At 42.5% G+C, this 27,737-nt stretch overlaps 1 protein-coding gene across 2 annotated transcripts in view; it reads left to right on the forward strand.

Annotated features, from left to right (window-relative positions):
- The first annotated feature begins 17,134 nt into the window (after positions 1-17,134).
- FARP1 (FERM, ARH/RhoGEF and pleckstrin domain protein 1) overlaps positions 17,135-27,737 on the forward strand; it is a 293,219-nt gene continuing 282,616 nt past the window's right edge. The window contains exon 1 of one of the 2 annotated variants that reach the window (XM_068526857.1): positions 17,135-17,478. The gene's annotated coding sequence lies outside the window, so the exon portion shown is untranslated. Of the gene's footprint in view, positions 17,479-17,514; positions 17,573-27,737 lie in introns of those variants that run through there. The other variant, XM_068526858.1, reaches the window with a different exon arrangement.

Here is a 27,737-nt window from a genome sequence, read left to right on the forward strand (position 1 = left end):
GCTGAAAAAGCAGGAAACGATTCTCCTCTAGAGCCTTCAGAGGAGGGCAGCCTTGCTGACAAATTTTTTTTCAGCCTTATTGAGGTATAATTGACAAATAAAAATTGTATGTATTTAGGGTGTACAATGTGATGATTTAGTATATGTATACATTTTGCAATGATTACCACAATCAACACATCCATCACCTCACATAGTTACTTTGTGTATGTGTGTGTGTGTGATGAGCACACAAGATCTACTCTCTTAGCAAATTTCAAGCATACAAGCCAGTATTATTAACTATAGTCACCATGCTGTACATTAGATCACCAGAACTTATTCATCTTATAACTGAAAGTCTGTACCCTTTGACTGACATCTCACCCCCACAGCCCCTGGCAACCACCATTCTACTTTCTGCTTCTATGAGTTTGACTTTTTTAGATTCTACATATAAGTGAGATCATGTTTTTCTGTGTCTGGTCTATTTCACTTATAATGTTGTCAAAAATGGCAGAATTTCCTTCTTTTTTAAAGCTGAATGGCATTTCTTTGTGTGTATGTGTGTGTGTGTGTGTGTGTGTGTGTGTATTTCACATTTTCATTATTACTTCATCCCTTGACAGACACTTAGGTTATTTCCATATTTGGTCATTATGAGTAATGCTGCAGCAAACATGGGGTTTCTCTTCAAGATACTGATTTCATTTCCTTCTGATAAGTACCCAGAAGTGGAATTTCTGGATCATATGGTAGTTCTATTTTTAATTTCTTGAGGAACCTCCATACTGTTTTCCATAGTGGCTGTACCAATTTATATTCCCACCAACAGTGTACAAGGGTTTCTTTTCTCCACATCCACAGTAACACTTGTTAACTCTTGTCTTTTTGAGAATAGCTATCCTAACAGGTGTGAAATATCTCATTGTGGCTTTGTTTTGGCATTTTCCTGATGATTAGTGTTGTTGAGCATGTTTCATACACCTGTTGACCATTAGTATATCTTCTTTGGAAAAATGTCTATTCAGACCTTTTGCCCATTTTTAATCAGTTATTTGTTTTTTGTTATTGAGTTATATGAATTCCTATGTATCTTGACTATTAACCCCTTATCAAATACATGGTTTGCAAATATTTTCTCCCATTCTGTATGCTGCCTTTTCACTTTGTTGATTGTTTCTTTTGCTGTGCAGAAGATTTGTAGTTTGATGTAGTCTGATTATTAATTTTTGCTTTTGTTGCCATATACAAAAGAATTGTTGCCAAGACTGATGTCAAGGACATTTTCCTCTGTATCTTCTTTTAGGAGTTTTATGGCTTCAGGTATTACATTTAAGTCTTTAATTCATTTCAAGTTAATTTTTGTGAGTGGTGTAAGATCAGGGTCCAATTTCATTCTTTTGATGTGGTTATCAGTTTCCCCAGCATCATTTGTTGAAGAGACTATCCTTTCCCCATTGAGTATTCTTGGCTCTGTTGTCAAAGATCAGTTGACTTTACATGTGTGGGTTTATTTCTGGGCACTCAATTCTGTTCCATTGGTCTATGTGTCTGTTTTTATGCCAGTACCATACTGTTTTGATTACGATAGTTTAGTAGTATAGTTTGAAATAAGTGTAATGCCTCCAGCTTTGACTTTAGGACTTCAACCTCCAGAGCTGTAAGATAACAAACTGTGTTGTTTTAAGCTAGTAGGTTTACACTGATTTGTTGTAGCAGCAACAGCAGGAAACTAATAAAATAGCTAATAAAATAAAAGCTTTCTCTTCAGCCAAGCCCTCATCAGCTCGTGGACACTCTCCTCACTGTCCAGACATCACCTCACCTGCCTTATCTGAAGGGGATTCACTGGATTCTGAGGAAAGTTTAAGTCCCTTTTTGTTCTAAAGTTCAAACAGTTGATCCAAAACTATACTGTGGATTGGGATTTAGACAGGGACATGCAGGTGGAATTGGGCACTGGGCATCTGGTCTGGCTACCTCCATCCTATGAGAGGCTGGGGCTCCCTGTCCAGGCTGCCTGGCATGTGGTCCCACATGTATGTCCCCTGCACCTCCTCTTGAAACATGTTTGTTTCCTAAAACTTCCCCTTTTTCTCATTTCCTTCAGCCCTCTCCTTTGAGCCCCTCCTTCTCTCATACACCTGCCTCTCTACCCAGGTCCTGCCAACCTTCTCAATGAAAACAGTGTAATTCCAGGCCCCCTTAAGTTTTCCTCATGTCCTACATATTTTGAAGTCTCAGAAGACGTTAATCAGTAGCTTTTACCTTTGGCCCAATTACAAAGACCACAAAGTTGAAGAAGTGGGTTTGGGTCTAGTATCTTTTGGCCCTCTCAGTCAGAGGGAAAGGTGGGATTGCTCCTGAGGATGGGGGGTGGTTGGGGAAGAAGCTGGGAAATGGACGTACTTCTATGCCAGGCTTTACCTAGTTTCTCCTAGTCATCTAAAACCAACCCCCCTTCCCCCTGAAGGATAATTTTCCTCACAGACTCTCCTCTCCTCCCCTCCATCTGGTCCACTAGAGTAATACACATTCTTTGTATTAACATAACTTTGATTCCAGTTTTGCTGCAAATACTCTGTATTTATTTTGCTATGAAAGCATCTGTCTCTCCTCCCTCCAACATACTCTCCTGGGTTACATTGTAGAGCTTTGCGGGTTGATTGATAATAAATTGTGTTATTCCCAAATCAACCTTTTGTAATTCATTGTGGTTTAGGACAATACAGAACACTCAGTTTACCCATAATGAAAATGCTATAAGATTGAATTCACACAAAATGACCAAACTAAGTAACCGGATGAACTCTTATCATTCTAAGGTCCATCAATCAATGTAGCTTGGACCCAGTTTTCCCAGGGTTTAGGTAAAAGAAAAGGCAAATAATAAAAGGATTTTAATTGTATCTCATAATAGCTCCCCCCGCCCCAAAATCTCATTCAAGGTAGGTTATCTTTCAGTCTTAGAACAGATGGCTCTAAGGACAAACTTTACCTGAATATACCATCAAATGCAGTTAGGAGGCAATTAAAAAAAAATTAAGTAGGAAATAACTATTGTTTTGTATTAAAAATACCTGAAAAGCTCCACTGACACAGAAAAGAGGGTTGTCCTTAAACTCAAACATTCTCAGAGACACTTGACAACAAGGTTTGAGATCCTACAAGGTGTAATTAATTCTACAAATATTTGAGTAGAGGATTGAAGAGAGTAGTTTTGGAGTACACCCTGCTTTTCCACTACCCGCCAAGTCTGCTACCTGTTTCCTACCCCTTTTGTTACCAAATGCAAATTTGTGTGCCCAACACACAGTGAGGGCAAACAAACCGAAATGTTGGAGTTTGGAGCAGAGAAAGGTTTATTGCAGGGCCATGCAAGGAGATGGGTGGCTTGTGCCCAGAAATCCCCAAACTCTCTGAAGGGTTTTAGCAAAGCATTTTTAAACGCAAGGTGAGGGAAGGGCATGGTTAGTTGTTGCAAACTTCTTGGTGTCGGAATCCTTTGTTCTCACAGCTGTCCATGTAGGTCAGGTCACAATGTTCCTGTAAACCTACAACAAAAGAAATGTTATTCACTGTTCTGCAACTTTTCATCTCTGTATGAATGGAAAAGTATTATACTCTTAAAGATCAGAGCCTTGAGAATAGGCTATCCTGTATATTTCAGGCTATAGGCAACATTCTTTTACAAAAGTGCAGAGCCAGCATGACTAAGCACAGACAACAAGACACAAGGGTTAAAGGAAAAGAAACAGATCTAATATGGAGTCAGATTTTTTCTTCCCTGTTACACTTTGGATCCTAGCTTAGTGTACCTTCTTCCGGAAGGCTTCTTATGCCCTGTCTATCTGGGTGGACTTACCTGCAGGTCCCAAGTCCCACCTTCACGGCATTTACCTTGCAATATCGTGCTTATTGCCAGCTAGTGCATCTCCCTGCCTGTCATGTATCCTGTCACAGGATGTACTCTCAGGTATTTGAGGAATATATAAATGGATGATGGAAATTTTTTGGAGATATTCAGATTTTCAAAAGCTGAAACTCCAAAGAGAGGTAGTGCTTCCAAAGGAAACAAGAGAAGGGATTTTCTCCAAGCTAAGAAGGAAAAGTGGTCTGTGGTCCTGCAGGCAGCAGGGACCCCACCTCACCTGTGGTTCCCAGCTTTGCCACCACTGCCCCTGCCCTAAGCAGCACATGGAAATAACAGAGCAGCTGCACTGACCCCATATGCAGCCCAGGGCAGTGATGTGGTCCCCAGAGGGTCTCCTAACACCTGGATGCTATCTGAGCTGCTGGGATTCTACATTCCTGCAAGAAGTGCAGGGGAGGGGGTGAGGTAAACCCCCCATGACTGGGGTTGAGTTTCTTCGTGCCTGGTGGGATGAAGTTCGGAATAGAAATTGATTTAACTGCTATTTTTTTGCCTGAATTTGGAAACAAATATAGAGTTGTTTCCACTATGGGAAAAAAAAATCTGTTAATCCACTATGGAAAAAAAAAATCAGTCATAAGTTAATTACAGTGTGAATCTGTTTTGATGAGTAATTTCTGAGAACTGAAGAAAAATTTAGGAGTAATCAGCATCACATTACGTTAAGATGGTCAATGAAATAATTTTGAGGTGATAGGTAATGGAAAGTTGTTTAGATGGCTAGATCATAAACAATGGAATGGGAGAATTATTGAGAACATGGAAGTACTTTCCTTGAGAAAGATTGATAGCCTTTGTCTAGCAAGGAGCCTGGGGGGTTGACTAGATGCCATTAGAAAGTCCTTATTAGGTCTTCTAATTTATACGAAAAGAAACCAAACTAAATACGAGAATAGACACACATAAAGTTCTCAAGTCAGAAAAGGCCTGGGGGAAATAGTAAAGTGTGAATCAGAAATTTTGTACTTTTAAGTTGTGGGGAAAATGCTAAAAGTGTAAAAGTTGCATATATAGAAGCATCATTTTGAATTTTGGATAATTAACTCAGTTTGGAGTAGCTTAATGCAAGGAAAATGTTAAAGTATGAAATGGTAATTTAACTATGGCTAATGATGGTATAATTGCACATTGATACCATAAAAAAGAACAATGTAGGAATATTGGTAGAAAAACTTCTATGATTATAAGGGGATTTTGAGCTGTACATCCTAATTCCTCTGTTCTCTCATCTTACATCCATTGGCTATGCTTTGCATATGGGAGGCATTCAATTAATATCATAGGAATGAATGGAATACTGTGTATAATGATGCCTCAGGCGTGTAAACAGTATGAGTCCCTTTTGTCAAGGTGGAGGACATCCACTTCTCTGTCCATCTGTCTACCCACCTCCTCGTTCCTCCCAGAACTGCTAACTTATTGGATGGTGTGGACGGAGGTGAAACCATACGCAGTGAGGAGATCTTATCTTTCTTTTTTGCCACTGCTCAGCCACAAAGGCTCTGACTGACAATGACAGGAGAGGAACTACGAGAGGATCTTAAACATAGGGAAAGACATCCAAGTTCAAAGTAAGAAGAAAGATGAGCAAACCAAAGTATACTGAGTTACCATTTTTTAACCTATCAGATTGGCAAAAAACTTAGAAGTGTGACCATTCACTCTGGTGAGGCAGTGGGGGAAGCAAGAGCTCTCACACGTTGCTGATCTAAGCATCAATTTCAATAACCCTACGGAGGGCAATTTCACAATGTTCATCAAAATTAAAAAGGCACAACCTATTGCCCCAGCAATTTTGCTCCTAGGAATTTCTCCTGTGGTTATATTCATGTGTGTGCAAAATGGCACGGACAGGGTTACTCACGGGAGCGTTGGTATTCATGGTAACAGATAGGAAACAATTTAAATGCCTATCAATAAGTGATTTTTCAAATACATTTTGGTGCACCCATGTAATGGAATACCATGCAGGCATTATAAAAATGAGGAAGCTGTTTAAATACTGATATGAAATTATTTCCAAGATTTTCCCAGAAAAAAAAAATAGCATAAAATTCTACCTTTTCTGTTTAAAAAAAAAAAAAAAAAGAAGGAAATAAAAACATATACTGTGTCTGCAAAAATAAACTCAAAATGGATTCGAGACCTCAATGTAAGATCGGACACTATAAAACTCTTAGAGGAAAACATAGGAAGAACACTCTTTGACATAAATCACAGCAAGATCTTTTTTGATCCACCTCCTAGAGTAATGGAAATAAAAACAAAAATAAACAAATGGGACCTAATGAAACTTCAAAGCTTTTGCACAGCAAAGGAAACCATAAACAAGACGAAAAGACAACCCTTAGAATGGGAGAGAATATTTGCAAACGAATCAATGGACAAAGGATTAATCTCCAAAATATATAATCAGCTCATGCAGCTCAATATTAAAGAAACAAACAACCCAATCCAAAAATGGGCAGAGGACCTAAATAGACATTTCTCCAAAGAAGACATACAGATGGCCAAGAAGCACATGAAAAGATGCTCAACATCACTAATTATTAGAGAAATGCAAATCAAAACTACAATGAGGTATCACCTCACACCAGTTAGAATGGGCATCATCAGAAAATCTACAAACAACAAATGCTGGAGAGGGTGTGGAGAAAAGGGAACCCTCTTGCACTGTTGGTGGGAATGTAAATTGATACAGCCACTATGGAGAACAATATGGAGGTTCCTTAAAAAACTAAAAATAGAATTACCATATGATCCAGCAATCCCACTACTGGGCATATACCCAGAGAAAACCGTAATTCAAAAAGACACATGCACCTGAATGTTCATTGCAGCACTATTTACAATAGCCAGGTCATGGAAGCAACCTAAATGCCCATCAACAGACGAATGCATAAAGAAGTTGTGGTACATATATACAATGGAATATTACTCAGCCATAAAGAGGAACGAAATTGAGTCATTTGTTGAGACGTGGATGGATCTAGAGACTGTCATACAGAGTGAAGTAAGTCAGAAAGAGAAAAACAAATATCGTATATTAACGCATGTATGTGGAACCTAGAAAAATGGTACAGATGAACCGGTTTGCAGGGCAGAAGTTGAGACACAGATGTAGAGAACAAACGTATGGACACCAAGGGGTGAAAACCGCGGTGGGGTGGGGATGGTGGTGTGCTGAATTGGGCGATTGGGATTGACATGTATACAGTGATGTGTATAAAATTGATGACCGATTAAAAAAAAAACCAAAAAAAAAAAAACATATACTGTGTCTGGATTGACTTGAGCTCCCTAGTAAGATAAAGAAGAAACCATTAGTAGTGGTGACCTCTTTGGGGGTGTGAAGAGGGATGAGAATTGAGCCAGAGGGGGACAGGATAGGAGGAAAGCTTTTCATGAAATACTTTTTAATAGAGTTGGATTTGAAATCATGTTGTGTATTCTCTTTTTGAAAAATTAGAAGAGGATGATGAAGTCATGCTCTGCCATGCTGTTCTCTCTAACACACACTCACTCTTGCTGGGGGTTCTTGTGTCTTGGGACCACTTAGAGAGGGGTGAGATCCCACTATTTGGATTTAGGTTCTGATCCAATCCGGCTCTTCCAGAGCTCGGGATATTGTCCTAGGTCAGTGGTTCTCAGCCTGGCTATACGCTAGAATCTCCTGGGGGGGCCTCTAAAAAATCCTGATGCCCAGATTGCACCCCAGACATCAGAATCTCAGCGAAGGGAAGGAGGCCCCAGGCCCCAGTGTTTTTTAAAAGCCCCCCAGGTGATTCCAATATGCACCCAAGTTTGAGAACCTGTGGCCTCAATATATAAATATATAATAACCTCCTCGTTTTACACTCACTCATTTCCCATGTTTCTTTCCCTCTGGGACATCACAGGGACCTAGGTGACCAGCAGGGAGTGTACAGGCATATCTAACGCCCTTGCCTAAGACATTCGTAACTAAGAATTGTTAAACAAACAAACGAAAACCCATCTGCTAGAATCTGAGTCCTTCAGTTAGAATCAGCTTGACAAATGAAAGATCAATACCAGGTTCATATGTTTCATGAATTTAGGTATTCATTATTAAGAAATTTGTATTAAAATACACATTTAGAGCATATGATAAGGATGTTTCTGCTTTATCTAGAGTGAGAGAGCTGAAAAAAAAGATGAGATAAAATCTGTGTAATGAATGATTAGTGATTCCAAATGAGTCAAATTCAAATTAATAAAGACTTTATATTCATCACTACAAAAAAAAAAATCTGTAGTTGACAGGGCGATTGATTGTGATAATAGGGCTAATTCTAACAATTTTTTCCAGTATTTTTTAATAACAGCTTTATTGAGTTATAATTCACATACCATACAATTCACTCATTTAAAGTGTACAATTCAGTGGCTTTTAATATATTCACCAAGTTTCACAGTCAACTCCACAATTTTAAAAGTTTTATTACCCTAAAAAGAAATCCCACACCCATGAACAATCATTCCCCATTTCCCTCCAATCCCCACAGCCCAAGGCTACCTCTACTTTCTGTCTCTATATAATTGTTTCCTCTGGACCTTTCATATAAATGGAATCATATAATATTTAGTCTTTTGCGACTGGCTTCTTTCATTTAGCATAATGTTTTGAAGGTGCATCCATGTTGTAGCCTGTATCAGTATTTCATTTCTTTTTATTGTTAAATAATACTGTGCATACTGACCACATTTTGTTTATCCATTCATCATCTGATGAACATTCGGGCTGTTTCCACTTTTTGGCCATCATGAATAATGCTCATGTGAACATTTGTGTACAAGTTTTTGTGTGGACATACGTTTTCACTTCTCTTGGCATATACCTAGGAGTGGAATTCATCATTTTATTATAAAAATTTCAAACATACGACAAGGTTGAAAGAATTTTACAGTGAACATGCTTCCCACCACCAAATTTCTACTATTAAGATTTTATTCTCCTTCATCAGATATCTGTCCTTCTATCTAACCCTCCAGCCATTCATCAATCAGCCTTATTTTTTAAAATTTATTTTACTGAAGTATATTTGGTTTACAGTGTTGTGTTAATTTCTGCTGTACAGCAAAGTCATTCAGTTATACATATATATGTACATATATACTTTTTATATTCTTTTCCATTATGGTTTATTACAGGATATTGAATATAGTTCCCTGTGCTATACAGTGGGACCTTGTTGTTTATCCGTTCTATGTATGATAGTTTACATCTGCTAATCCCAAACTCCCAATCCATCCCTCCCCTACTCCCCCTCCCCCTTGGCAACCACAAGTCTGTTCTATATGGCTGTGAGTCTGTTTCTGTTTTATAGATAAGTTCATTTGTGTCATATTTTAGATTCCACATATAAGTGATATCACATGGTATTTGTCTTTCTCTTTCTGACTTACTTCACTTAGTATGATAATCTCTAGGTCCATCCATGTTGCTGCAAATGGCATTATTTCATTCTTTTTATGGCTGAGTAGTATTCCATTGTATATATGTACCACATCTTCTTTATCCATTCCTCTGTTTATGGACATTTAGGTTGTTTCTGTGTCTTGGCTATTGTGAATAGTGCTGCTATGGACATAGAGGTGCATATATCTTTTTGAATTATGCTTTTGTCTGGATATATGCCCAGGAGTGGGATTGCAGGATCATATGGCAACTCTATTTTTAGTTTTTTGAGAACCTCCATACTGTTCTCCATAGTGGTGCCACCAATTTACATTCCCACCAACAGTGTAGTAGGGTTCCCTTTTCTCCACACCCTCTCCAGCATTTGTTATTTGTAGATTTTTTAATGATGGCCATTCTGACCCACATGAGGTGGGACCTCATTGTAGTTTTGATTTGTATTTCTCTAATAATTAGCAATGTTGAGCATATTTTCATGTGCCTGTTGGCCATCTGTATGTCTTCTTTGGAGAAATGTCTATTTAGGTCTTCTGCCCATTTTTAATTGACGTTATTTTTAAATGTATTTCAAGGTAAATGACATCAGCACTTTTCCCCTAAATACCTCAGCGTGTATATCATTAACTAGGGTTCAATATTTGTTTTGTTTCATTTCTTTTCAGATAATGTTTACATATGATGAAATGCACAAATCTGAAGTGTATATTCCCTAAGTTTTGACAAACTCATCTGTCTGACCCAAACCTCTATCGAGGTACATTCCCATAACTCTAGAAAATTCTCTTATGTACCCTTCCAGTCCTCACCCTCTGCATTTCAAAGACAACCTCCATTCTGAGTTCTTCTCCATGTATTTGGTTTTGTCGTAAAACTTCATACAAATAGAAAAGTACAATATGTACTTTTTTGTGTGTAAAGTTCCTTTCACTCAGCAAAATGTTTTTGAGATTCATCCGTGTTTTGCATTTATCAGAAGTCCATTTCTTTTTCTTGTTGAGTTGTAAGTCCATTGTGTATGATTATACCACTGCTTACTTTTTCACTCTCCTGTTGATGGGCGTCTGTTTGTCTCCCGACCCCGTTTTTTTAGTTTTATGAATAAAGCTGCTATGACCATTTTCGTACAAGTCTTTTTGCACACATAGGTTTTTGTTTTTCTTGGGTAAATACATAGGAGTGGAATTTCTCAGTCTCACAGTGAGTATACCACTGATAATACACAAATCTACTCTAATTTTAAGCATTTCTAGGAAAGGAAAATCCTCTCTCTCTCTGTCTCTTTTTGGTGTTGCAAAACTTCTAACTGTAAGAAAATTAACTTCAGATTACTGTCATTTAGGTCCATTTTTCTTGGTTACTCCTCATTCAGAGATAAAACAGAAATATTTAGAGATGCTCTGTGACGAGGCATTGCACATTTATTTACGTTATGTTTGAATGTATGATAGGGATTTTAATTTGTTAAAGGATAGAAATTATTTCATAAATGATATGCCTTTATTTCCTCCTTTTCACTAGTAGTCTCAATCTGTAGGAAAAGGATAAAAAGGAATAATTCAATCAAGTACCAGTTTCTTGCTATGTTTGTTCATCTTCAACCCCTTTTACTGATGAGCTAAATAACAGGACTCTTCTTGCTCGGAAAAGCACCATTCCACTGCTTAGGGAAAAGGTGTGGCTTTAGATTGAATTCACTTTCTTTTCAAGAATTAGGAGTTGCATTTAAGCAGGCTTGATCCCATGCAGGAGGATAAAGAAGCTGCTAACGTCCAGTTCATCAAAAAGATTTTCCCCCCAGAGGTGGTGGTAATTTGGGAGTTGAGAGAACTCATTGCCTTTAGCTTAGATACATTGAGGGAAGTAAAGCTGGGAGATGCAGGCGTCCTTGTGACCAGCTGTCCCTCATCCCATCCAGGTAGGAGCAACTAGGTGATTTCTTTTAAAATTTATCTTTTGATGATCCTTCAGTGTGCATTAGGCTTATGGATTTTAGCAGCAATTGTTGGGGCGGAGTGTGGGGTGGGGAAGAACATTTTTCTTTATTTTTGCCTTAAAATGTGTGGAGGTCCAATTTAAAGAAGGGGGTAATTATGCAAGTACATATGGAATTCCTACTGCCTATTTCTAAGCATGAGAGTGATTTTTGTATGGGCTATCGCACATACCTACAGCCCGAAGAGATTTGCTATCTTGACCATGGACACACACACACACACATTTTCCTGCTCATTCCTACTTCAACTCTCAATGCATTTCTGAACGATGAAAAATGCTTCACGTAACCATCAACAATGATATACCTTCCCCTTAGGTATCATTTCCTTCTCTGAAAATCAAAAGGTGAGAACACAGGCCAGATTCAAAATGATTCCAATCCATGACCTTCCTCTGGTTTCCTCCTAAATGTCTCTTTTTGAAAGTGAAGTGGAAAAAATATGACCAAAAGTCCTTACTTTTTATCTATTCTATTTTCTATCCTAAAAGAAGTACGTGTTTAATACTTTTCTCCAGCTGTCTTAGATTTATGAATATAGAGGCAAAACACAGCATAACCACTCAGAGCATCGCCTCTGGAGCCTGCCTGCCTGAGTTTGAATCACCTTCTCTGCCATTTACTAGCTATGTGAACTTGGCTAAGTTACTTAGCCTCAGCTGTAAGATGGACATAATAATATACTTCCTACTTTACAGGGTTGATGTGTCAGTTAAATGAGTTAACATTCACTAAGTTCTAACAACTATGTGTTTTAGCTATTATTATTATTGTACATAGAAAAGAAACTTTAGAAGGAGTTATAGTTGAGGGTTAAAATTTCAAAGCAATTCTAATCAAAGTGCAGTATGATTATTTTTAGAACTTGACAAAATGATGCTAAAGTTCATCTGGAAAAACAAATACTAAGGCTAGCCAGGAAAACTTTGAAATTATAGAGCATAAGTTCTATCAGAGGGTAAAATATATTATGAACATTTTGTTACTGGGACAAGAATGGGCAGATCAGTGGAAAAGAATATGGACTCTATGACAAAATCGGCATTTCAAACAAGTGTAGAAGAGATGGATTATTTAAATGGTGTCTGTTTATCCACTTGGAAAAAAGAAAAGTTGGATCTGTGTCTCATTTCTTATGCCCAAATAAATACTGTATACATTGATTTTATAATATAAAAATAAAACTGTTAAAGTGTGAAAATATAGTGATTTTTAAGAAGCCTTGAGTGGGGAAAACTTTTCAAGCATGATGCAAAAATGTGAAAACAGAAAAGCAAACAGATAAATCTGACAGTACAAAAGTTAAGAACCTCTTGTTGCAAAAAAGCACCATAAACAAAGTCAAAACAGAAAAAATATTCACTATATGATAGCAAAGGGCTAATTTCCTTAACTATCAATATAAAGATATTAAGAATCAACAAAAAAGACAAACACCCCAAGGGCAAAATGAGCAAAGGATATAAAAATTGATGGATAAATAAATATCAATGGATAATTTTAAAGTAAGTTTCCATTTTACCTATAAAACTGACAAATTTTAAAAGTTTGCCAATATCCAGTGTGGGCTTAAAGTGTAAGTAGGACTTCCCTGGTGGCGCAGTGGTTAAGAATCGGCCTGCCAATGCAGCGGACATGGGTTTGAGCCCTGGTCTGGGAAGATCCCTCATGCCACGGAGCTACTAAGCCTGTGCGCCACAACTACTGAGCCTGCGCTCTAGAGCCTGCGAGCCACAACTACTGAGCCCACAAGCCACAACTACTGAACCTACGTGCCACAACTACTGAAGCCTGCGCGCCTAGAGCCTGTGCTCTGCAACAATGAGAAGCCCGCACACTGCAACAAAGAGTAGCCCCCACTCGCCGCAACTAGAGAAAGCCCGCGCACAGCAACGAAGACCCAACGCAGCCCAAATAAATAAATAAATAAATTTATTTATTTAAAAAACAAAAGTGTAACAAGTAAGCGTTCTCAAGCGTAGTTGGTTAGTAGTGGGTATCCTGGTTATTTATTGCTTCGTAGAAAGCCATGCAAACTTTAACAGCATAAAATAATTTTATCATGGATTTTGTGGATCAGGAATTTGGAAAGGGCACAACAGAGATGGCTCTTCTTTGCTTCATGGTGTCCTTAGCTGGTAGGACTGAAAAGGCAGGGTGTGGCCAGCATGGCTGAGGAACGGCATAGGGCTAGAGAACCCTCTCCAAAACACTTCTTTACTCACTCCCTGGTTCCTGGCCTGAGATGGTGAGAGATCTGGGACCGGCAGCTGGAGAACCACTATGCGGCCTCTTGCTTACGGTGGTCCTCATCTAATGGACAGCTCATAGTCTCATGTCCAGAGATCAGCACTGCCCCCAACAGAGAGACTTCTCCGACCCAGAAACTTGTTGTTGTTGTTGGTGGTGGTGGTGTTTGGGGGGAGGGGGTGGTAACTGTGGAATAAGAAGTTTCATTTCACTGTGACACGTCATCACTTGAGTATAAAAGATTTACACACATGCCCTTGTTTAAGCTTAGAAAGTTTCTGAAAGACTAAAAACTGATGGGAAAATGATTTCTGAGAAGTGAAATTGCGGATGTGGGGAAGGGTTCCTTATGTGCTTTATGCTTTACTTAATACCCTTCTATACTGTTTAATTATTTCTTAATTTATCATGTACACACATTTATTGTAATAAAAAATAGCTGAAATCAATAAAAGGAAAAGTTAAGAACAGGACAACTACTTAATTCAGGAAGATTTCTAAGTAACCTGATGGCATGGGTTATAAAGGGGACCTAGGTAATTACACATTTTTATAATCAAAAATCTGAAAACAAGGCATAAATGACACAAAATGACAAGGAAACACCTCAATTTTTCAGGGGTTGATTTTCCAGATGGCAGATTTTCCAGGCCAGGTAGCCCTGGCTTTTTAGGTAAAGGAATTTAAAAAGTGCTTTCAATGAGATTAAGAACAAAACCCAGAATGTTTGTTTGTGAGAGCTGGAAGGAACTGGGGGAATTGGTTCTCCCAGCGGGAGCCCCCAAACCTGCCCTCGTCTTTCTTTTCCTTCTTCCCCACTGGCTACTACCCTCTGCCTGTAAAGCCTCAGACTGCGTCCTTTAAAAGTCACCTTCCCTCAAAATCAAAAAAAACAACCAGGGCTTCCCTGGTGGCGCAGTGGTTGAGAATCTGCCTGCTAATGCAGGGGACACGGGTTCGAGCCCCGGTCTGGGAAGATCCCACGTGCCGCGGAGCAACTAGGCCCGTGAGCCACAATTGCTGAGCCTGTGCGTCTGGAGCCTGTGCTCCGCAACAAGAGAGGCCGCGATAATGAGAGAGGCCCGCGCACCGCGATGAAGAGTGGCCCCCACTTGCCGCAACTGGAGAAAGCCCTCGCACAGAAACGAAGATCCAACACAGCCATAAATAAATAAATAAATAAAATTAAATAAATAAATTTATAAAAAAAAAAAACAAAAAACAACCAGCATCAGATGTTATGTATTCAATATTATGATCATACACATGCTAAGAGTGAAACGACACAAACTTTATTCCAGACATGGAAAGAAGATGATGAAAAAAAAAAAAAAGAAGATGAAATAAACACTGTAGCATGTGGAAAACGTCTTCCAAAGAGAGTGACTGGGTAAATGTCACTTTTCTAATTTTTTGTGATTTCTACAAGTTTTTTGGTTTTAGCTGTAAGGTATGGCTTGCTACTGGGTGAAGTGCCTGTACTAGCAAAAAAAAAAAAAAAAAAAAAAACAGCACTGGAGGGCTTGTTAGAAATATCGTGCCTCAAGCTTACTAAACCAGATCTGCATTTACCAGAATCCCAGGTCTGCCACAGACCTGGCCACGCACCGGAATCACCTCCAGAACTTTAACAATACCGATGCCTGGGTTCCCACCCCAGAAATCCTGATATATTTGGCTGGGGTGAAGCCTGGGCGTTGAGGGTTGTTTTCAAGTCTGAGGTGATTCTGTGATCCTGAGACCCAGTACTCTAATTTGGTGGTTCTCAAAGTGTGGGCCCAGAGCCCCCTGGGAACCTGTTACAAAGGCACATTCTCAAGCCCACTCCAGACTCCCTTTCCTGGAGTTTCTGATTCAGCAGGTCTTTGAATCGGCTCACCAGGCAATTCTGATGCCCACTGAGGTGGGAGAGCCTGATAAGGTAGGTCTGGGGAGGGGCCCAAGAATCTATATTTCTTAAAGTTTCCGGGTGCTGCTACTGCTACAGGTCCGAGAAGCACACTCAGAGAATCACCGAAACCTCTGATCTATGGTTTGTCCAGAGCCACGCCTCCAGCCCACTATTGCTTCTCTTCGATGACAAACTTCCCATCTGCTGTTCTTTTCAGGTTTGAGGCCCAGATGACCCTTTTTACTTCCACCTTCTCCAAATATACAGGCGTTTTAAAAAAAAAAATACAGTTCAGCACCTCAAACTCAAAATATGTCTCTTTGCTCCAGAAACTACTCACACTAGCTACGCACAGGTGCCCCCGTCCTTCTCAGGCACCGTGTTCTCGTGTGGATCCACTGTCCCACAGGGGCCCCTGTCCTGCTCGTCTCTGAGTTCAGTCGTGGCCTCTCCCAAGAAACCTGCCTCCAGGCTGGAGGTCGAAAACTTCTCTAAGGCGCAAAACGACCAGGGTTCTGGGGTCAGCGGCCGTCAGGGGCGGGTGCCCACTAGCCTCGGCATCTAGCAGAGGGTCGCTTTCGTTTCTAACCTTCTGCCGCGCGTCCTTTTCCCTCCACGTGCAGCGGGCCCATCCACAGCGAGGAGGAGAAAGGGCAAGGGCAGGGGCTGAGGAAAGGGGGATGGAGGTGGTAAAGCGGCAGCTCCCAGCTGGAGGGGGGGGGACAGGGACTTTCCCCCCTTAGGTGCCTGCCTGCTGGGTCCTGAATCTTGCTCCCTCCTCCAACGAGTTCCGGGAGCTCTGAACAGAAATCTGCAAACCTGCTAACTTATTTCACTCCTTTCCCCCGCGAGGCACTGCTCCTGTCCTCGGAGGGGGCGAGTAGGGGTGGGGATTGTCGGGGGATTCGCGGGGGGTGGAGGACGCGGGGCCGCGGCGGGGGGAGGGGAGGTGACAACTGCCCCTCCGGGATTAAGTCCCTCGTAGCCCAGGGTGGTGCCGGAAGCCCGCTCCTGTGGCCCCGGGGAAGGGGTGGTGCTCGCGGGTCCCTGCGAAGCGCCGCTGTCCGCGCGACAACGTAAAGTCCTAGGTGGGCACCCGGGCGGGGCTGCCCCTCGCACAACCTCAACAGCGACCTGCAGAGTCCGCGCCACCGATCCTCCTCTAGCTGCTCCTGGTGTTGCCTGTGCGCCCGTCTCCCGCTGCCTTAGCTGCTTTCAACCACAGAGGCTGGACTGGCGCGTCCCTGGTGGCGCAGCGCACTCCGCGGAGCTTCCTGCGCTCGGCCCCGCGGCGCCGAGCGGAGAGACCGGCTCCGGCCGTAGGACCAAGTAAGGCACGGATCGGAGGTGGGCTCGCCCGCCCTGGGAGGGGCGCTCGGGCGGGCGGCCGCTCGGCGCACCTGCCCCCGGGGCGGGGCGGGGCGCGCCGGCGCGCAGGTCGCGGGCGCGGACGCTGGAGGGGGCTGTGGCTCTCCCGCTGTCCCCGCGGCTCGGGCTGCGCGGCGCCCGGGCTCCCTCCCGCTGAGGGGCCGGCCCAGGCCCGGGGAGGGGCTCGCCTTCCTTCACTTCCCGCTCGCCGGTCTGGAGGCGGCGGGGCCGGCGCGGGCGCAGGGCTGCGGGCGCTCGGCTGGCGCGCGGGGCGGGGACGCGGCCGCCGCCCGCTTTGCGCCGCTCCTCCCCGCGCGAGTGGCGCTCGGCCCGGCGTCGAGGCGGCCATGGCGACCCTGAGCCCGCTCCCCACCCACCCCGCCTGCTCCGCCCTCCCCTCCTCCCCGCGCCACCTTTGATGGCTCGGACCTCGGCCGGCCGCCGCCAGCCCCGCTCGCGCGTCCGCGCCGCCGCCGCCGCCCCCGCCGCCCGCGGGTATTAATAGCCGAGCGTCCCCGCCGCACGCGCAGCCGGAGCCGCCGCGCCCTCGGCCGCCGGGAACTCGGAGCTGCGGAGCCCGGAGGCCGGGAGTGGGAGCCGGAGCCGCCTGCGCCGTGGAGGTAGGAGGCGCGCGGCGAACAATGATCCCGGCGGACTGGCGGCAACTTGTGCGAGTCGGGCGCCCGGAGCCGACCGACCGGGGCGCGGGTGGAGGTAGCTGCGTGGCCCGCGGGTCCTGCCCGGAGGAGGGGGCGGCGGGTGGGACCGGGCTTCCCCTACTGAGGCGGGAGAGTCGCTCTCCGGGCCCGGGGCAGCCCGGCAACAATAGCCGGAGCTCGGGGGCCTCCGGGCTCCGCGCCGCCCCTTGCACCCTCCTCTCACCTCCGGGGACTCGGGCTGCGGGCTCCGTGCGCGTCCCCTCTCGCCTCCCCCGCCCCGCGGCGCCCTTCCCCCTCTTCCTCCCATCCCACCCGGCGCGCTGACAGCGCCGGACGCGGCTTCCGGACCTCCGGCTGCAATCTCGGCCCCTGCGACCGACCGCGGGCCGGAGAGGTGGCCGTTGGCGCGGGTGCCACCGCGCTGCCGGGTGCCCTCCGCTCGCCCACGCCGGTGCGAGGACCCCGGTGGGTGACAAAGAGGAACACGCCCTCTGCCTAAGTTAGATTTTGTCCCTCTTTGCCGCCAACCTTTATGAAGAGCAAAGTTTTTTTTTTTCTTTCTTTTTTTTTTTTTTTTTTTAAGCAAAGGACAGAGATTTTTGTGGTGAGCATTTCCAAACAACAACTTCTGATTGTGGTTTTACGATTTAAGTTCCGGAAACTTTAGCTGTGTGATCCTGCTAGACCTTTGAGAGTGTGTGCGTATGTGTGTGTGTGTGTGTGTGCGTGTGTGTGTGTGTTTTGTTTGAGGGGAAAAAAATGAGTTCCCCGTAATCAGTCTAGATGTCGTTTATGGAAGTTGGAGCCCAGCTGGAGTCTGTGCAGGATCCCCCAGAAACGAGGGAGGTGAGGCGCACAAAGAAACGAGGACCCTGGTATCAGATCAGCCCCTTGAGATGTGGAGAGATTGCCTTTCATCTGGAACAGTTTAGCCGGCTCAGCCTGTCTCTGATTCTTCTGGAGTACCATGGTGGCCTCTGGCTGTTTCATTTTATTATTGTTGTTGATGTCTTTCTTGTTAGTTTCCCAGGTTTGACTTGCTCAGCCCCGCCCTCCCCTGTTTCACGGTTCCCCCTTAGCCATGGCTTTTGGGGACCCCCATCTCCCCCACCCAGCAGGCAGGGTCTTCAGCAGAGCCAAACCCCAGCCTAGCAGTGGGTTAGGTTCACTGTGCTTTGCATGTGGTGACTTGGCCAAGCCCATTCCAGAACATCTTCCAGCATTGTCTTGCTTTTCTTATTCAGTCTAAACAGGACAGAAAGGAGGAAGAAAGGCCTTTTTGGTCCTGAGAGCTTTGGGACATTTGCCTTAAAAATTGTCCTCATTGTTGCCATCAAGCAGGCCCTTCTGAAGTCTCCTACCTTTGGCTGTCTTCCCACATTCCACAGCCTTCTGGCCGGGGGTTTACCTTCAGCCTTTCCGGGGGGTTGGTCTTCTGGGTTTGACACTTCCTGATGATGGGTTCAGCATCCACATGGCTCACTTTATATTCCTGCAGCATCGTTCTGCAGCAAGGCACCAATATTGGAGTTGCTCCAAGCACAATGGAACGTTTGTGTTCTTAGAATGTCTGGCTGATAGAGCTGCTTCTGGGTAAAACGAAGAGACACATTATTGGCCAGTGGCTGGCTTACTGGGCGAGGTGTTGGTGGAAATAGTGAGTTGCTAGCCCAGTGCTTCCCAGAATCTCTTCTTTCTTTTATGTGGACGAGAAACTTGAAATACTTGGTGATTATGTAGCCACAGGGCCACAGATTCGGTAGCATGCCCCCTGTGAGTTGGGGTGTGGTTTTTCATTTAAGGTGTTCTTCCCCTGTGGGAATCCTGAAGGTAGGTTTGTAATGTCCTTTTTCACATAGTTAGTCTTTTTCTGGCATTTTATACAGGGATTGAATTCCTTAGGTCTTAATAGAATACTAATGGTACTCTGCGGGCCAAATTTACCAAAAGGAGATTTAAAAATCTGTCCTAGATAATTTTCTTCTGGTATGTTGCAGTTATGCCATAATTATCTTAAGACCATGAGGAACCTGGGTGAATATTTTTGTTTTGCTTTTTATTTAAGAAACTGTCCAAGGAAATGGTTTTAAGAAGATGAGAATTGAATATAGTATTGAAAGGGTTAGTTTTTTTTTAAAAAGAAGTGGAATTCATCCTCTAATATTCATTGAGCTCTAATATTCATAGAAGAGTTTAATTCATTTGGAAAATGATATATATTTATAAGGAGGGTGCCTGTGATAGACATCAGAAAAGAAAACCTTTTTCCATCGTTGAGGAGGTTAGAGAATGCTGGAGAAGAGACAGGAGCCCAATTTTTGCATACTGAACACTTTAGGAAAGACGGCATTATGGCTTTCGCAGAGGATGAGGAAAGTTGTGTGGATTTGTAGGTACTTGGCTAGTGCTTTGACAGCAAAAGCTTTTGTAAGCGGCCTTGCTTATTTCAGAGACCTGCCTAGTGAAATGCACTTTCCCCTTGAATTGAACATGCTACAGACAAGAGAAGGGCTCTTATAATCCCCAAATACAGTCACTCAAGTCCTTTCTACTTTGGGTGCACAGGTATTCCAAGTGTTGCTTACCATTGCCTGGGAGGGGAGAGGGTGGGCTTTTAAAGGTTCCTGGGGCTGCACCTCTCGTATTATTTGGTACTTTTGATTGAAAGGAGGGCTCTCCAAGCCTGGACTATTGAATGGGAAGCGGTGGATCAACTTTTTAAAAAAATTTTTCCTTGGTTTTTTAATGGTTAGAGTTTCTGCTGTGGCCTCACTTCATCATAGGCCCCTCACCCTCTGTTTCCGCCAGGTTACTGCCTTAAGCACTTCCACATGTCTGGGAAGAGCAGAGCCCAACGGTTTCCATTCAAAATTACTTGAAATACTGATTTCACCAGTCCTTTTATGCCAAATGCTGCCTTTGTTTTTAATCAAGGAGCCCCCAGAAACTGTTTATTTTAAAGTGGAGAAACTGGCTTTTTATAGGCTGCCCTCCTCCTGGTTTAAGTCAGTTAAAAATGTTTTGCCAAGTGGATACTTTGAGCAGAAGTGGACAGTTGGTACATATGAAATGTGGGTGCTCTAAGCCTTTGACACTTGTGAAACAAACCAGGGACCGTCAGGTACAATGTGCCTCACCATGCTCAGCGCTGCCTATGAACTCAGGCACTTTTCTTATTTAACGTGGGATGGAAATCAGACGGCAAGATGGGCAATTTAATATGGGAATTCATCATTTACACTGAATTAATGTCATGTGTAAAATGGTCATATTTGTGCATACATTTTCAAACAAAAGGGCCTCAGGCCAAACTGGATTACCTTTAACTCTCTATTATGTAATATTCCTCACCAAAGAATAACTCCACTTTGTGTGTAGACTTTGGCCTTTTCATAAAGGTATCTTAGAAGACTTATAAATCCAGTATTGTATGACTTTCATTTTTTGTTCTCATCGTATTAATTCAGGATCTAGTATAGTGCCTGGCACATAGCAAACCCTTTCTAAATACTTGTTGAGTGAATAAGTAAACCTAATTTTCATGTCCTTTCAAGTTATTCTTTAAGGTTTTTAAGGGAAATTTGATATTAGCCCTGACAAGGTGTTGTTCTGGGAATTTGAAAATTTGGTATTTGATTTCATTTCTGTTTTGTTCTAATTTAACAATTTAAACTAACCTTTAAAGTTGGGTATTGTAAAAATATACGGGCTCATTTTTAAAAAATCAGACAATAAAAGCATGAAGAAGAAAGTAAAACCTACCTGAAAAAATTAGCTTCTGGGATAACTTTCCCTTTCCTTCTTAGAGGTATATTTTTTAGAAGTTCCATTAGTGAGCATCTCTTGGGGGTAGCCTCAGTTTCTGTGTGCCTTTAAATTTGTTCCGGAATGATAAACTACCTGGGCGCGCAATTCTGGATTGTTGATCCTGTATTAATCAACTCTCTTTTGGTTCCATTGTTGTTGTCGTAGTGGCTAACTGTCATTTGTAAATAGTCTGTCTTTTCTCTCTGGCTGCCTTTAAGATCCTTTGGAGTGCTGCAGTTTCAGTACGTCTAGATGTAATTTCTCCTTTACTTTTATTCCCCTCTCTCCTCCCCCATCTGCTTCTTTTCCCTCCTCCCTCCCCCTTCCTCCATCATCTTATCAGTGTGTTCCTTTCTGTTGCCCTGTAGTATTTCGGTGTCTGGATGTGCTACAGTTTGTTGATCTGGTCACCCTTGGCCACTCTGGCTGTTTCCAGTTGGGCTGTTATGAATAAGGCTGCTATGAACATTTGTGAACAAGTCTTTGTGCGGAGATCTGTTTTCCTTTTTTATTGCTCGGTCTTATGATAAGTGTATGTTTATAAGAAACTGCCATCTGTTTTTCCAAAGTGTTTGTACCATTTTACATTCTCGCCAATGATATATGAGTGTTCCACGTACTGTAATCCTCATGAACACTTGAAATTATCCATCTTTTTCATTGTAGCCATTCTGGTAGATGTGTAGTGGTATCTCCTTGTGGTTTAATTTTATATTTCCCTGAAAGGGAAATGATAAGTTTTCCTGTGCTTTTTGGCCATTTGTCTATCTTCCTTTGTGCCGTGTCCATTAACACTTTGTTCTTTTTCATTGATATTTGTCTGATTTTTTTTTTTTTTTAATAGATCTATTGAATTCATCTTTTTTTTTTTTTAATTTTATAGCTACTTTTATTTTTATTTATTTATTTATTTTTGGCTGTGCTGGGTCTTCAGTTCGTGCGAGGGCTTTCTCTAGTTGCGGCAAGCGGGGGCCACTCTTCATCGCGGTGCGCGGGCCTCTCACTATCGCGGCCCCTCCCGTTGCGGGGCACAGGCTCCAGACGCGCAGGCTCAGTAGTTGTGGCTCACGGGCCCAGCCGCTCCGTGGCATGTGGGATCTTCCCAGACCAGGGCTCGAACCCGTGTCCCCTGCATTAGCAGGCAGATTCTCAACCACTGCGCCACCAGGGAAGCCCTGTCTGATTGTTTTATATAGCTTTAGAGTATAATTGGCATACAATAAACTGCGTATACTTAATGTCATCTTATTTTACAATTATAGGAGTTCGGTGTATATTCTATATACAAGTTCATTGTTAGATCTATGTATTAATATTTTTACCAGGCTATTTTTTAATCTTTTCCTCTTTTAGTGGTATCTTTTGAAGAGCAAAAGTTATTAGGGAAACATTGTACATGGTCTACTTATTGAACTTATTAAAGGTCAGGGAGTTTTTTCAGCTTTGGAAAAATAACACATTTTTGTGTGTAAGACATAGACTAATATTGCTTTGTTCAAGAGGTCAGTCTCCATTTACTTCGTGGGGATGGAGCAGTTCTATTCTTTCCTAACTAAAACTGAGTTGAAAAGACATGAAAATGAAAAAACGAAAAAACAAACCCTGCTTATTTTGAAAATCTGGGGAAACAAGGTGTTTAAGGTTATGATCAAATAAATTTCTGAAATTCAAAATTGAATTGTTTGTTCTTTTAGCACACAGAAAGATTGTGGAAAAGAAGTGTTTTTGAAATCAATACAAAAAATGGAGCCCTGGGTAAAAGCAAAATGTAACATTCTAAAAAGAGGTTGGAATGGCATACGTAGGTGCTTGTAAAAGGAGTTTAGTGTCTCTATTTTGGCATGAATTATATAGTGTTATTTATGTACTCTCCTCACTTTCTGAACCAGATAACAAGCATTGTTGTCAGGTCAGAAAGTACGTTTTCCTGCTTTTTGTTTCTCCTGCCCATAGAAGGTAAATAAATATTGCTTGACTGGAATTAAAATTTTTGTAATGACTGAAACAGAAACAGACTCAAAGAAATAGAGAACAGACTTCTGGTTGCCAAGGAGGAGGAGGGTGGGGAAAGGATGGATTGGGAGTTTGAGGAGATGATTAGCAGATGCAAACAACTATTTTATATTGTACAGATAAACAACAAGGTCCTACTGTAGCGCACAGGGAGCTATATTCAATATCCCGTGATAATCCATAATGGAAAAGAAAAATAAATAAGTAAATAAAACTTAAAAATTTGTACGATGAAAACCCCGTGACATTTTAGAATACGGAAGTTAGAGATTGGGATCAAAGGTGACAAGAGTTGGGAGTATAGGTGTTAAACTGTGATGTTGGGCAAGTTATTGGTGCTCTTTTCCTAAAACATCAAGGAAACTTCCAAGAGTGCGTTGATCTTCCAGTGATAGAATCTTTGACTGATAGCAGTGAAAGTCATCAAACAATTAGTTGCCTCAAGTAATAAGAAGAAGGAAGGGGCTCCCGGTTCAATGCCTCAACTCACAGAATCACCCGGCACCCAGGTTCTTTCTGTCCTTCCACCCTGCCATCCCGGCTTGCTGCCTACTGGTTAATTAGACTGCTGCAGCCTGATTGGCTGTTATGGCGAAGGGCTGCTGCAGCTCCGTGCTTTTTACTCTTACACATTTGGTGTCGTCGGGCCAATAATGGCACAGCCTTCTTCACGCTCCTTTTGTCCTTAAGCAAAGTGCTTCTCAGAAGCCTCCAACATTTGTTGGTCTTTGAAGAAGGATCTGGGGACTATTTCTGTGCTCTGAAAGAGAGACCCAAGGGCTGGACTGAATGTGATGCCTGGAACCACAGCAGCCAAAATTGTGACTAGCCTTGGGATGAAGGCAAGAGGATGATGGGCTGAAAGATGGAAGCAGAGTTCTTGTGGGCCTCACTTAGTCACTGACCTTCCTGCACCTGGAGCTTACTACACTAAATAATAGCTAATTTTGTATACCAAATAACGCAGACCTGGACTTAGTGTAATAGACAATAAGTTTCCCCACCCCACTTTCTAATTCTGTTATTGCCATCCAGAGCATCTTGACTGATACATTAATTGGAAGACTTTATCTTTCTTTTTAAAAAAATTTTGTCTTTTTTTGTTTTTTGTTCTTTAAATTGAGTATAGTTGACTTACAACGTTAGTTTCAGGCGTACAACATAGTGATTTGATATTTTTATAGATTATGCACCATACAAAGGTTATTTCAGTATTAATGACTATATTCCCAGTGCTATACATTACATCCCTGGGACTTACTTATTATATAACAGGTCATTTGTACCTCTTAATCCCCTTCGCCCATTTTGCCCATCGCCCCACCCTCCTCCCCTTTGGCAGCCACTACTAGTTTGCTCTCTGTATCTGTGAATCTGTTTCTGTTTTGTTACATTTATTCATTTGTTTTTTAGATTCCACATATAAGTGAAAATACAGTATTTATCTTTCTCTGTCTGACCTATTTCACTTAGCATAATCCCCTCCAGGTCCATCCATGTTGTCACAAATGGCAAGATTTCATTCTTTTTTATGGCTGAGTAATATCCCACTGTGTATATATACTACATTTTCTTTATATATTCATCCGTCAGTGGACATTTAGGTTGTTTCCATGTCTTGGCTATTGTGAATAATGCTGCAGTGAACATAGGGGAGTGTGTATCTTTTTGAATCAGTGTTTTCGTTTTCTTTAAATACGCAGGAGTAGAAATGCTGGATCGTATGGTAGCTCTAGTTTTAATTTTTTTGAGGAGCCTCCGTGCTGTTCTCCATCGTGTCTGCACCAATGTACGTTCCCATCAACAGTGCTGGAGGGTTCCTTTTCTCCACATCCTCACCAGTGCTCGTTATTTCTTGTCTTTTTGATGGTCGCCGTTCTGACAGGTGGGAAGATTTGATCTTTCATCTGCCATTTAACATTATGTATGAGAAAAAGAGTTTATTACTGTTAATTATATGGAAAGTGGCTTAGTGATCACGTCAAGTCACTGTGAGAGATGAACTATTTTTAAGGACTTTACGTATTTGATAATGTGTGCAAATCTTGTCACTAAGTCTGCATGATTTTCCCCTTTTCCTCTTAAGATGGCCTTGCAGGACATCTGCTGAGCATTGACCATTTGGGGTTTGGATAACAAGACATACTTGATGGGAATATTTCGTTTCTTTAAGAAAAAAATGATGGCAGTGCCTACCATTTCTGTCAGCCTAGAATGGCATTTATCTGCATGTTTAATGTTGCTTAGGAGATTTGTGAGGCCATTATTTATTTATTTTTGGCTGCGTTGGGTCTTTGTTGCTGCGCGCGGGCTTTCTCTAGTTGCAGCGAGCGGGGGCTACTCTTCGTTGCGGTGCACGGGCTTCTTATTGTGGTGGCTTCTCTTGTTGTGGAGCACGGGCCCTAGGCGCGTGGGCTTCAGTAGCTGTGGCGCACAGGCTTAGTTGCTCCGCGGCATGTGGGATCTTCCCAGACCAGGGCTCGAACCCGTGTCCCCTGCATTGGCAAGTGGATTCTTAACCACTGCGCCACCAGCGAAGTCCCTGTGAGGCCATTATTAATCAGAGATTAATATCTTCCTTTATAATCTTGCCGGATCTTTTGGTTGTCTGGCATGAAATCTTACTGGGGGCCAATGTTATTAGTAGAGTGAACTGCTTGGAAATGTCAGGATTTGGGTAAACTAAAGATTTACCACGTTGAAAAATTAGACACAGATATTTGTGAGCCTGTAGAGAAAAGTTGAATGATTTTATAATAACCGTAATCCAAGCAAATGAATTGAACGGAAAATATCCTGGTGAACAACTTGCAGAATATAGAGCCACAATATTCCTATCTATTTGTATTTAATTGATATGACTTTAAAAAAGAAATCTTGTCCTTCCCCCACCTCTTACTATCAAGATGGTCAACTGACCAGGGTAACTTGCATATTCGCTGCTGTTTTATTTTTACTTCACTTTATATAAGGACTTATCAATTCAACAGATATTTATTGAACAGCTCTGTTGAATTACTAGTTACCGTTGGTGCCACAGAAACAGGGTGCAGTTCCCTGCTCTCAGAGTGTAGCATCCAGACCGGATTGGAGAATTATCTAGATAATTACAATATAAGGTGGTATATGACCAGAGCTTTGCAAAAGGTACTGTAATCATGGAAGCGTTCAGGGTAGTAAGACATTGGATTCTGGTTGGAAGTTGCATTTAAGTTGAGCTTTCAATAAAGAAGTGTGTTTTGTTTGTTAGCTTGTTTATTTTAGTGTTCCCTTTGTTGTCTGTTTATTGTAACAGGATTAGAAAAGTATTCACTTATAAAACAGAAAGTAAAAATCCCTTGCAATCCTGCTGGTCAAAATTTATGAAGGTTAAGATTTGATTTATTTCAATTTGACTTTTGGCATATTCAATATATTCCCAGTATTTTTCTCTATACATACAAACATACATTTTTTAAAAATTGGGAGAATGATGCATGTATAATTAGAAGTCACTTTCCCCCCATAACATTGTCTGAGTGTTTTCCATACTGAGTTTTCTTTGAAATGAAAATGTTCAATGGCTATATAATATCCCCCTGTATAGTTCTACATAATGAACCTAACGTTGCCCTTTATCGGTCATTTGTTCTGCTTGTAGTATTTGGCTGCAGTGACAATCTGTACATAAATCTATGGAAAAGAGGGTCTCTTGTTGCAAGGGACAGACACCCACCTTGAGTCATAGGAAGCAGAATAGGGGAATTTCGTAGCTCTCAATTCCAACCCCAGAAAGGGCGGAGGTGGGTCATCTCAGGAAGGGAGACCTGGGTCCAAAGACTCCAGCCACCTGTGGGGTTGCCCTCACAATGCCCTGCTTTTTCACTAGGGATTGGCTTCATTTTCCTGGTTCTCTCCACGGGCACTTCGGGACAGTTTGCTGGTGATGGTGGCGCTGTCCTGCATGTTGCAAGAAGGATAGCATCCATGGCCCCGCCTGGAAAGTCAAGTGGTCCTTCAGTCATGCTGGCAATTAGTCACAGCGTCACACATGTTCCATTCCCTGGGATAAAGCATTCATGCCGCTCCTGCTGTGATCGAGAATCACCTAGTTGGAGTTTGAACCCCCATCTCCACCCCTCCGGGGAAGGACTCCTGTTTAGCCCAGATGAAGGGCCCCTCTTATGATGGGTGTGTGTGTGGGGGGTGTACAAGGATGGGGTGAGGGTGGGGAACAGCAGCCTTTATGGGTAGGATTGACAGGCAAAAATAAGGGGAAAAAACTTCCTGGGGGAGGGATCAAAAGGGCAGGAAGGGCAGAGATAGGAAGGAAAGGCCTCGGTCCACCACCATCCAGGGCTGTGCTGAAGCTCGCGGGTCCCCATCACGTAAAGGTTGATGCCTGAGCCCCGAGAGCAGCA

The sequence above is a fragment of the Eschrichtius robustus genome, chromosome 18, assembly GCF_028021215.1.
Source record: "Eschrichtius robustus isolate mEscRob2 chromosome 18, mEscRob2.pri, whole genome shotgun sequence".
NCBI lineage: Eukaryota > Metazoa > Chordata > Mammalia > Artiodactyla > Eschrichtiidae > Eschrichtius > Eschrichtius robustus.